The following is a 9,623-nucleotide window of genomic DNA, read 5'->3' as shown; positions in this document are numbered from 1 at the left end:
TTGTTCTTGTACTGGAGTGAAGCTTCTATACTGGAAGTATGTATATTGAGCCCTTACTGAAGACATTGACCTACATACAAGAGCTCTAAGCCTTTGTACTAGAGAACTGTGTTCTTGTACTGGGAATGTCAATTATTGTACTAGAATAGACGTTCCTATACTAGGAAACCAGAGTTCCTGCACTTGGTTTCCAAATCGGTTACAAGAAATAAAAGCGTGTTAACTAAGGAAAATAAATGCAAGGTGAAAATACGACCATAAAGTGAACTTATAAAAGCAAAATGAACCATTAACTAATCTCATGCTCAGAAATCAAAAGTGCTTTCACAACCAAAAGAAATTTCTATTGGAATAAGAAAAATTTTTACTTGCAAACTACTTCGACTCAAACATCAGCAAGCTCTTGAGATGATTGTTTATTGAATGACTTAGATCTGCAACTTTATACAAATAATTATTTTCACTCAGGGAATCCTTCTAATGAATTAAATATTATGTCCAGCAACGAGTGGTACAAACCCACATGACGTGACAATGTTTTAGTGAAAGCTTATGGACATTAATCAAATCTAAATCTAAGCTTGAATATTGGAATATGCTTCACTAAAAAGCCAATCACTATTTGCGAAAGAATAATGGACCTGTAGAAATAAGAATGACTCGCTATAATGAATAAAGGAAACTTTGAATTACTGAAACAAAAACACACAAATGTAGGAAGATAGATGTACGTTTTCTTTGTAAAGAAAGAGGAAGCATGCATTTGTCGGAAAGAATGTAAGGAAATAACCATGAATGAAAATGAACCATGCACACACATGGATCCAAATCATGCAGCTTGGAAGAAATAAAAGTTGATGAGTTATAGAAAGAATCCAAACATGATCTACTTCACTAACCTTGCATAAAAATAAATCTAACAGACCTTTAACAAAGGGAGAATGAGTTGGGTTGGTTTGGCCCTAGCCAACCAGCTCGTTTCACTGTAACAAAATGGAAACTTCGAGCACTCAAATGGAGCATCACAATGATATCGAGAGATAGAAATTCACAACTAGCATGTTCCTTTGTATTAAATTTCAAAAATAGAAAATACACATCGTGGATCTCCTGATCCATTCCAGAAATGGAGATACTCAAAAATTACAAATAGTAACAAAAGTTTAATACAACATCGCTCTCTAACATCTACAGAGAAACCCTATTAAACACATGCTTCAGTTCTTGGACACAACAAAAATATAACAATATGACATATTAAGCATTTCGGTTGTTTGCCTTCATATCCTGCCTCCTTCTCTAAACACCGAGCCCAGCAAGGAAACTCATCTCTTAGCAAGAAATCCACGCGGTCTACTGAGCTTTCTCATCCATAAGTGGTGAGTCAAACAAAGAATTAACAGTTGCCTTGAAAGTGTAGGAGTGCTATGTTATCACTCAAGTTGTTCCCTTTCACTCCCAAGGGAATACGGCCGAGGTAACCACTAACCAATCTTTTAGCTACAGGTCCTAGCCTACCTGCAACTAGAGAGGGCTCTCTCTTTATGATTTAAGTTTGTTTTGGTGTAATTTTAGGCTAGTTATAATGCATAGGGTTTTGTTTTGAGTTTGGTTGGATGATGGTTTCAAATAGATCTGATATGCAGCTCTCAGAATAGCTTAGACCATTGGGAAATGGAGTCAATGACTGTGTACTGCTGAAAGTGCTTGTTGGGAAAGAGGTAGTACTACAGAGCCAGATAGGTATCCATGAAACAAATCTTCAAATCTAGGAATCGATGGCATGGAATCAGGGAATGAAAGGCAGTCAAGGATCTTTCACTATGCTGATAGAGGGAAAGGTGAGAATATTATCTAGGAGTAGTTAAGAATTCCTAAACAGCATTCATAATGAGAGAATCAGTGCAAATATGAGCAATTAAGAATTCATATTCATGACCAATTCTGCAGAAAACATAATTAGAAACAGAGATTGAGCAAAGGGTGTATTTAAACAAGTCCTGAGCTATTCTTTTTCTCTGTTGCTGAGATCATGAAACATATATGTGAATTTAGCAAACATAGAAAAGACAAAACATGGTTTAGAAAAACTTATTGTTTCATTAAACAACACAGGAATCCTGCAGCAGAACGCAGCTCATCACATTCACATCCAGATAGTGCAGAGACCATGAACTTTCCCAGCCATTTGTATTAGAGAGTCTGAAAATTTATAGCATAGTGTCTTAGAGAGAAAATCACCAACCCCAAATATGTTCTGTTGGGAGGTATATATACAAAAAAAAATATACAAAATATCTAGTTTATGAGTTAATAACTCATAACTTCTTTACCAACTCTTGAGGAATAGTAGCTAAAAGAGTAAATGCTGCAGTAAATATTAATGTATTAGCTGTCCATCCTATCAGAGAATTTTGACTTTTGTGACCAACTGAGTCGGCTGGGGCTGCGCTTTCAAATCTGCATTTGTTTTTCTTTTTTGGGCTTGCTGTCCCAGCACTTTGCTGAGTCACTGCTCCAACCTGCTCTGCCTGTTGTCTTCATGCTGTGCCTGGTGCCTGCGTACTCAACTCTGCTGACCTGTAGATGACCTGAGGTTGACCAAAAAGAGAAAGGACCGAGATCACTTTGGCAAAATTTCTAGCATTGCTTGCCACCAATCTTCTTTAGGAAGTTGATGTCTTCGTATCTTTATCAATGTCTCATCTGCCTCGGCATACCTGTAAAAATTGGGTGGGACCTCAAACAAGTGATTTATTTCATGCTCAATGTAAAATAAATTTTCCAGCTTATCATAAAGGCTCTGTTCTGATGGAGGTCTTGTTTCTTCTGAGGTACTTGTGGATGTTGTGATCTGATTTGAAATAAAGTTACTCATCCTGGTGGCATACTACTCACGGGTCAGTAGTCTTCTAGCACTGGTCAATAGGCTCGGAAATCCTCTGCCTTGCAATGCTCCAATGCTAAACTTGTAATCATCTAACTCTGCCTACATTTCCTGACACTTTCTCTCCAAACTTTGCACGAAATTCTAAGGGTCAGCACCTTTTTTGCTGTTAGAACAGTTTTTGTCATGTTACTGATGTCTAAGGCTGCCAACTCCTCTTTGGTGTGAGTTTTCACGAAGTGAATCATTTTGCTAGCCTGCTCAGGCATATTTCCCAATGCTGCTCTAGCCTTTTGATTCTCAATTTGAGCTAGGCCTATTAATTCAATCTGTTCATGCACAGTTCGGATTGATTTCCATTGTCTAGTGATAGAGTGGTCAATTTTGGTCCACAAAATCTTTTTTATTTCAGCTAGAGTCTTTTCCAAATTCAGCTCCTTCTCCAAGGCCTTTATTTTGTCATTCAGGGCCTTAATTTCCCTTGTCTTTTCAGCTACTGTCACCTTGGACTTATCGTAGCTCACTTCCAGTTTGGCCAACTTTTCCTTAGTGTCTTTTATCTCTGTTGCTTGAAGCTCTAGCTCCTTGACAACTTTCGTCAATTCATCCATGCTCATGCTAGACTTAGGAGCTGTTGTTGTTGCCGCTGTAGCATTTCTAGCTGTTGTAGTTGCTGGAATAATAGGAGGGGTCACTGCTGTTTGTGTAGGAGGAATAGTAACAACAGTTGGAACCGTTTGAGGTGGCTGGGAGGTTGACTCTCCCTGCTTGCCTTGTAGTGCTTTCTCCAACTCTCCCTCCATCTAAATTATTCTCTGGTTCATTTGCATCACTAGGTCCATTATATCCTCAGCTTCTTTCTCTTGCACCAGTTCTCTTGTTTTTGGGTGCATAGTCAAGGAGAGCCTCATTTGCTTTTTCAGAGCAGCAATATCATCATCCTTTTTCTTCATTAGGGCCTTGATAGCTTTGGGATTCTTAGGATCATGCCCCAGGTTCACAATAATGTCCTCCAATGTTTTAATTCTGTTGTCTTTGGCTGTGGAGGACATTCTTTCCAAATCAAGTTGAGTATTTGTGTTCTTCAAAGATTCTTTTAATTCATGGGCCAGCATGGCCTTATCTGCCAAGGTGGCATAGACCATCTCACCCGTTTTCTTGCGCAATTCTATTTGATCGATCGGGTGTATGTACTTGGCAAGGACTTCTAAGCTTGTCTTGACATAATCTGCAGGTGTTTGGGGTTGTTGTACCATTGGCTTGAAATGGTTGAGAATCATTTTTTCTTCTTTGAGATCATATGCTACCATCAATCTTTGCTATTTGGCAGGTGTTGCTTTAAGGAATTGATCATATAACTGTACCCTTAACAGTTCATTCTGAGCTTTAATTTCCATGAAAGTTGTTTTGATGCTAGGTGGCTGCTTGGTTTGTTGCCTTGAGGAAGAGATTTCCATGCCATGCTGCCTCTCTTGCTCTTGCTGGAAGGAGCTAGTAGGTGTCTGCAGGCTTGCTTCCTTCCTCGGCCTTTCTATGACTTCCTCACTAACTACTTCCTCAATTGAAGGATCAACTTTTTGCCTCTTTGCTTCCGGTGGTTGTGTTGAGCCAGTAGCTGGTGTAATTTCTTCCTTATCTCTCTTCTTACTTCTTTCTTCATTGGCAAGACTTTGCAATGCTGGAATTTGTGGAGGCTTAGTTTGCTGTGAAGGAGCTTGTTCTTGAGTTTGCTCCCTTGAAGTGGCAGGCTGTTCAGCAACCATTTCTTCTTCTGCATCCATTGGCTCTTTTCCTTTAGATGTACCTGTTGCTGTAGTAGACCATTGTTGGGCAGCTTGTGAAGCTGCAGCTGTGGATGTGCCTTCTCTAACTTGTTGCAACAGTTTGAAAGTTACCTGATCAGAAGAATCCAAGTCAAGAGTCTTTTCTAAATCTTTGACATTTTTCTCCATAATTTCTTCTTGGGTCAATTCCTCAACTAATGTGCCTTGCACCCACTCATCTTGGTTTGCATATTGTTCAATTTGTGGAAATTTACAATGGTCATAGGCCAACAGCCTATATTTCACTCTTCTGGCACTGATAAAACCCTCTGGGTCATAAGGGACCCACCAGAAGCTCCTTTTTAACTTATATTTTTCCCTCAATATTTGATCAGCATCTTGCCAACCCTCTTTCTTGTTCATAATGAAGGGGCCCAGATGGTCTTTGAATTTCAGGTGAGCTTTCCTCTTGGCATTATGAAAGTGAGTGAGATCAGAGTTGATAAGTTGCCTATGGTACTCCAAAGCAAACAGTCTCATTGGTACATATCATGGGAGCCTGTAAGGACGGAGCTCACAGCCAGATTCTAATGACAGTGTGATTTTGATAGAGATACCAATCACGTATTTTATAATCCTTAGACAGCTGCAAGATCTTTTGTATGTCATATGACAATCTAGGAGGAGGGGACCTCATTACGAGACAGGAGACTGGGTATACAAATTGGTCAATGAACTCACAGTAGGAAAATGGAGAGTTTTGAACCTCATGAAAAACTGATGACCAAAAGATGACAGACCTTCTTTCCCCTTAGAATCCAACTTTTTAATGGGGCATTGGAAGCATTCAGACTGGTAATACATGAAAAAATGGTAGATATATGATGAATATTTGAAGACTCCCTCCCTATCCAGTTTGGCTAGCTGGTCATGTATTTTGTTGGCTATGAACTTGGCATAATTATACTTGTAAGCAGGGGGTTGTCCTGGACTATATGCAGATAATAACACCAACACTCTTTCATCAATGTGCTCACTTGTTTTAAAACCCAGCACATAAGAGATCATATCAACTAGCAGTTTGCCCACCTCATTGAAATGGACATATAGGAAAGGAGGTGGCCCTGTAGGCTGGCAGTCTGCCCTCATGAATGTCTTGGTAATTCTTGCAATCTCAGAGCTGGAAAGCTTGGAGCCTTCATCCAGCAAATAGTTCATGGAGAAAGGAAACAATAGCTGAGTCTGTTTGAAGTTGAGCATCTGGTTGATGGAGTCAGGAGTAATATGAAAAAGTATGCTCCCAGATGGAGACTTAACAGCTCTCTGAGTTGGCTCATAGTTCTCAGCACATAAGCGGATGATCTCAGGAAAAATATTAACAGAAGGAAGAAAGTAAACAGGCAAATTGGACTCCCATATGCCATACATGTCACAGTTGTTCACAAAGCTGTTTCTTAGTTGGCAAAAGGTCTGTAAGTGATTTCTGTCCCCAACTAAATCTTGAATGAGGTAATCCTTATCAGCAAGAGGCATGGCTTCAAGCTCTCTGTTTGGTGGATTCATAGGAGTGATACTAAGAGCTGTTGGAGTGGCCATTATAAAACTTTTCTGTATTTGTATGTGGAGTGAAGTTTACAGTAGTAACAAATTGAAGATGATTGTCTCTGTGGATTTGCAAAGGGGTTGCAAAATGAGTTCAGTGTGAGGCAATAAGCTCCAATATTTGTGATTATGATAAAGAGGACAATTTGTAGAGTTTTAGACCAGTTTTTCCTTCTCCTTAATGAATTGTCTAGATTCAAAAGACAGTGGGCAAAGTGCAGAGGGGAAAGGAAATAATTCTGAGCCCAATTTACTGAGGTTTCTGTAGTGGAATGCGGCAAAAGAGAACAATGCCGACCTGTTGGCAAATTTTGTTGGGAAGCCGAGCCTTAAAGTGGTTTTGCATGGTGAAATTTCGAATGGACAGGGGTTTGCAAGGTTTTCTTTTAGGCTGGGGGTGTATCAGTGAATTTAGGCAAAATTTAGGTGTGGCAGAGTCTTTAATATGTGAATTTTAAGGTAATTGAGCGAGTGAAATGGAGAAAATGGGAAGCACAGGGATGAACAGATGGAATTCGGCAAATACCTGGTTTTTAGTTTCTGAGGGTCATCGAGCTGGTGCAATGGTGGACGGTGGAGCTGAATTCGAAGGTGGCAGCAGCTCAATTGGTCGGATTTTGAATTTTGGAGGAAAACGGGCGAAAACGGCAGCTGCAACTCTCCACAAAGACCAATGAAAATGACTAACAAACGGTCGAAAAACATGTGTTTTTATAAAAATTTGGCATATTTGAGCTTTTGGCACTTTTCCGCGATGACTTCAACATGATGTCATCGATGGGTCTTGGGTATGGTAGGATGATGTGGCATCTGACATGGGTGCCGACGTGGAGGTGACACGGTGGCAAGGTGTGGACGCGGGCGAACGAAGTGGCAATGACGTGGAGCAGTGGCGGGAACGCAGTGGTGATGTCACAGATGACATGGTTGCTGACGTCAGGGGATAAAGGGTGGTATCTGGTTTTCCCCGCACCACCTTTGAACATAGGCGGTATTGTGGGAGGGGCCTCCGAACACGCCAGGAGGTCGACACATGGCGGGGGTACGGCAGGGAAACCGCCCATCCCCCAGACGTTAACCTCTGGCAGATTAGGGTTTCAAATTGACCGCCCACCCTTGGATCTGGAGTGTTGGCCATCGGACAGTTGGCGGGGCGATCGGGTGGCGTGCAGTTAGGCGCGGGACCCTCCCGCTATATTAAAATAATTATGTGCCAAGGGGGTCAAAAAACTTTGGAAATGTGGGTTTTGTGGGTTGGGTTTATGCGGGGGGAAATGATAATTTAATGTTTAATGAAAACATTTAAACATTAACCTTGGGAAAATGACTACAGAGTGGTAGAATTGTAAGGTTTTGATGGGTAGAGGAGTGGGGAAAGAGGTTATTAACTTAACCAAATGTTAAGTTAACTCCGGAGTTAGGATGTGGAAGGGTTCATAATAGAACCAAATGGACTATTATTTCCCAAAACTATATATACATAGCTATAATGCTATAGGGTGGGATTTTTAATATATTTTAGGGTTTTTTACATAGTTTTTGGTAGAAAATAGGGGTGGGAAAGTAGTTAGGGAGCTATACAATAGAATTAGAAGTTAATATCAGTTTGTGAGGTGAAGGAGTAGGGCAGAGGCTAAGTTTATGAACTGAAACTTAAACATAGGGATGAATGGAATATGGAGAAATGACTTTTACACAAGAAATGTGGCTTCTCTTCATTGAGGAAAGCCAAAACTTGACTTGATTTTCTCAAGAATGAAGTGCAAGTAGGACTGGTTGGGAAGATCCCAACGTCCTCAAGGGGGTGTTAGTGAGAAAATTTTAGGGGGAGTGAAGGGGAATTAGACATGCTTCCATAGTTCTGCCATTAAACATCTGCTTTGAGATTTCTATTCCTTGATGAGATGGACCTTGTTTGACAATACAAATGTGGTCCAAATCCTGCTTCCGCAACCTCAAACTGCCTGCCCAGCCTAATACACCTAACATTTTTTCTTCCTTTTGAATGTGTGCACTTAGCTTTGCAAACCCTGATTATCCTCTTTTCTTTTGACTGCCCTCTTATCTAAATCTACCCTTATCTCTTCCAAGGGCCCAGATTAAGCAGTTGGGCTCCTTAATTTCTCTACCTAGCTAGTGATCTACCAAGCTTGAACTGTTTGGACAGATATTGTTTCTCTATTCTACAACATCAATTTAAACATGGCATGGTCCAGATTGAACTGTTGGGCCATCCATCAAGATAGAAGTGGCATCTTGGCTAGCCACTTTCCCGGTCATTCTTTGGGGTTCAGTTTTATCATTTTTCTGACCAATTTACTCTTTTTTCCCTTTGATAATTCTTTTAGGGCATACCCTCTTCACATTTTTTAACTTTCCTCTAATTCCTTTTTACAAAATATGGAACCTTTGCAACATGAAAAGATGAACATATTTGGCACTACCACTATCAATCATGAAAAATGAAACTTATTGGTATAGGAACCTAACGGTGGCTCCACTTGGGGATGGCTTTTCCAGATGAAAATCCAAGAACAACAGGTCAGATTGCCTTATTTTTCAATTCTTGCTACAGTCTGAACCTTCCTTCTGTTAGAGACCATTGATCTGAATCCTTGTAACTTGTATGAAGTACCCTTTGAGCTGCTCTGCTGTGAAATTACAGCTCTGTATTTGCTGGTTTCTCTGAGTATTTATCAACATCTTTAGCCTTCACAAGTGCTTTTCTTGATTTCTTATGGTAGATTCAAAAAATATATATCAAAATGGTGCAGTTCCCTGATTTTCCTCAAAATTTGCTGCATTTAGTCCCTTATCTAACCGCTGTAAATGAAAATGCTGGAAATACAAATATTTATGTACAATATACAGCTGTGTTGTGTTCATCAAAGGGGGTCAAAATAATGTTTGAGCATTCTCCCATTGACTGGGCCTTCCTCAGTATTTGAGCCATCCAAACTCTTCAGAAAATAGGTGTTACTACCTTGAACAACATGAATAACATATGGTCCTTTCCACAGAAAATCAAATTTGCCATGCTTCCCTTTGTCCTCTCTTCTAGAATCCCATCTGAGCACTTTGTTTCCTATGAAGAAGTCTTCAGCTTTGGTTCTTTTTTCAAACATCTTTTTCAGCTTCTCTTGCAGTACTTGGGTTCTGTGATATACTTCTTCTCTTTTCTGCTGTAAGTGAATGGTTTGATTAATCGTTCTCTGCATATCATTAGGCTCTGCTTGTATTTCTTATAGCAATTTTAATACTAGGATTCCCAAAGATGAAGGGAAAACAGCCTCTAGACCATACACCAATTCATATGGACTTGTACCAATGGATCTTTTGGTGGTCAATCTGTCTGCCCATAGTGCATTTAC

This window comes from Pinus tabuliformis, chromosome 5_2 (genome assembly GCF_031772625.1).
Source record: "Pinus tabuliformis cultivar Carrire ecotype Pingquan chromosome 5_2, CPIR1, whole genome shotgun sequence".
Lineage (NCBI taxonomy): Eukaryota > Viridiplantae > Streptophyta > Pinopsida > Pinales > Pinaceae > Pinus > Pinus tabuliformis.
This window is presented reverse-complemented; position numbering follows the sequence as displayed.